Here is a 3,403-nt window from a genome sequence, read left to right on the forward strand (position 1 = left end):
TACCTGACTTCAAATTATAATACAGAGTTATAGTAACAAACACAATGGTACAGAACAGAAGATACAGGGACAAACCCACCCAGATGCCATCTGATCCTTGACTAAGGTGGCAAAAACATACACTGGAGAAAAGACAGCCTTTTATCCATATGGTAGGAGAATGAAACTAGACCCTTGTCTTTCATCCTGTACAAATCAATTCAAAATGGATCCAAAACCTCAGAATTAGAACAGAGACTATGCAACTCCTGGAAGAAAACCTAGAGTCAACACTCCATCTTTTAGGCATGGACACCAATTTTCTTGATAGAATCCCTAAAGCTCAGGAAATAATGCTGAGTGTTAATAAATGGAATAGCATCAAATTTAAAAGCTTCCGCACAACAACAGAAACAAACAGAAATGTGAAGAGAGAGCCCACAGAACGGGAGAATATCTTTGCTAGCTACTCTTTTAACAGAAGATTAATATCTAGAATATATAAAGAGACCCAAAAAACTTGACACCAAAAAAAAAAAAATCTGCCAATTTTTGTAACTTCCTTTTGATGTCTGGGGCTGACTAATATAAATTTATCCTTTAAAATTATGTGGCCCTCAGGTATTCAGAATCTACTGTAGTGTGCTTTCTCAATGCCTCTGGACGTTTCTTCAGAATGTTTGCAGGGTTCTTCTGAGAGCCTTGATGAATTTCAGATATCTTAGAGTAATTGATAGATTCTGCTTTGATGTTCGGAGACCTTCAAGGAACAGAGCCTGAAGATGTCTCCTTCTCTGATTATCCTGTTCATCATTCAGTTTCCATTCAGAATTGTTCTTAGGAACTGCGTGTGCCCCAGGTATATCATTCGATTTACTCCTACTCTGTGTTGCAGGGGCATGAATGAGACACTGATCATTTCCAAAATGGTTAGATGTCCTTAAAAGGGTCTCCTTTTCATTAGAGGTCAAAATTTGGTTAAGCAGTAATATGATATCCTTCCAGGTTAAGACATAAGTTTTGGAACACTTCAATGTATTTATCTGGATCCTTTGAAAACTTACTTTAGTCCTTTATTTACCTCAGGTGTTGAAGGAAAAATGGAACATGGATATTGTTTGGCTCAACTTCCCTTTCTGGCATTTCCAGAAGTGGCAGTATGTTTTGTCCTCCTCTAGGGGTGGATGATGAGGGTCTTGGGGAAGGAGGACAGGAAGGCTCTGGCAAGGGTTAGTAGGGGTTAGGAAATCTTGGGATTTCTCTAACTTTGCTACTCTCTTAGATGTTTCCTTAGACTTCTCTTCCATTAAGGCTGCAATTATAGCTGGGTCTAGCTTACATTGCTGATATAATTTGGGGTTCTCTCTCAGAGAAATAAAATCTGAACATAGGGGACCTCAGGCCATTTTTCTTCTTTCTTACAAAAGAAACTAAGCTTCAAGATAGGTTTAAAGTTTATACTTCCCCCTGGCAGCATGATTTTCCTTTGGAGAGTTTGTATTGAGGTCACCCCTGACAGTAGAAGAAAATCAGGCACATTTTCCTGAGTGTCTGTGAATCAAATTTGTCCCAGTTTTTTGGTGGGCAGGCTAGTGGTGAAACTGGCAGTACTTTTGAGGCTGAAGCTCCAATCTGGATAAGAATCAGAACTCAGGCACTCATACCAGAAGAACTGCCCACTCTCAGAGGGGTGTCTCTCTGGATGAGCTTCTTGGCCAATGGCAATCCCACCCCTCTCATTCTACATGATTTACTGGATTTATTGCTGCCTTACCAGAAAATTCCTCAGGTTTTGGTTTCCACATGACAAAGAACCCGAGGAGACTCAGACTTAGTGGATCTTATTGGTCTCTCCTGGACACTATTGGACTTCCATATATGATGGCTGATAATTAAATGTCAGCCAACAGTGGGATGTATTTCTCTGCTTCATGTGTCTATAAAATTAGAGAGACTAGTAAGAATTAATTTTCCTTCAATTGAGCAGGATCCAAAGAGTCTATGTAAGATCAGGGTCATCATGGACAAAGGACCCTTTTAAAGGTGTTTTTCCATCTACAATCTGCATCCTAAGAGGGGTCCCAGAAGGACAAAGAGGACAGGTTGTCTCTGAGGACTTTCTGCCTTCCTCATGGAGAAATTTGAGGAAGAATTAAATTAACAGTTGTGAGCCCAGTGGGCTTGGAGATACCCAAGAGGGACAGAGGGATAGAGTTCAGCTTCCTTCCATGGGTAATGTGTGAGAATGTGTCTCCTAGATCCCTAAAGAACAAAAAGAGTCGGGTGCCTCCCCTTCCCTTTCAGACAAAGAAACTGGGGAGTTGCATGGGGGTGCAGAAACAACAAAGGTGGTATCTTTGGCAAGTCAGCAGCCCTTCAATATGTGAGAAAGGGAGCCCAAACCTATTTCTACAACCACTCTGTGCAGTATATACCTCTCTCTGTGGATAGACCTTTAGTTATGAGGGAAGTACTTGGGATGATCTAGTGTGAGGAAGAAGGTGCAGGTGGCTCACGATGAAAGTGCTGGCCTCGCAGAATGTTCATTCAGCGCCGTGATATATCAATTGCCATAGGATACCCCAAAGGGCTGTTGGGAAATGGCATCAGAAGAGGGCCTTTGACAGTCACTGAAGACCAATCTTAGACCTTCCAACTTCCCAACCAGATCCTCACATCCAAGGGCAGGCCAGGATCAGGGGCCACCGTCTACTTGCTCTGGTTGCACCCTGAGCCAGGAGAGAAAAGTGGGAAATGGCTCCAAAGAGCCCAACATGTCTGACTGTAGGGCGGGAGATTGGAAACTACAGAAACGGAGGAACCTATTATCTGAGACTTGAGCCATGCTAATCGCTTTTAAGTGGCTGACAGGTGCCCAGTTTTCCTCCAAAGGATAGTGAAGGCAAAGAACATCATCAGCAAATGGCTTACCTTGGTGAGGATTGGGGTCCTGGATGAGCCCCCAGGGTGTTACTGGCTGGATTTGGGATAGGGCTCGTGTTCCATGGAGTTGAAGAATGAACACCACAAATGCAGCAAGTGAGCAGGAACTTTATTAAAAAGGAAAGTGAGAGAAAGATCCAGAACTTCCAATGCTGTGTACTGAGGAGGGTCAAGGCTGTTGTTTAAGTCTTACAACATTCCCTTTTTTGTGTGCCTCAGTGGGCATGGGCTACATTATGGATTATGCAGTTACTTTTTTTTTAATATTTTATTTTTATTTATTTATTTATTTTCCCATTTTTTTATTGATTGTTCAAAACATTACAGAGCTCATGATATATCATCTTTCATACATTTGACTCAATTGGGTTTTGAACTCTCCAAATACATATTGCAGACTCACTTCTATTACATACTCACATTTTTACATAATGGCATATTAGTGACTGTTGTATTCTGCTACCTTTCCTATCCCCTACTA

This window comes from Ictidomys tridecemlineatus, chromosome 4, assembly GCF_052094955.1.
Source record: "Ictidomys tridecemlineatus isolate mIctTri1 chromosome 4, mIctTri1.hap1, whole genome shotgun sequence".
Taxonomy (NCBI): Eukaryota; Metazoa; Chordata; class Mammalia; order Rodentia; family Sciuridae; genus Ictidomys; species Ictidomys tridecemlineatus.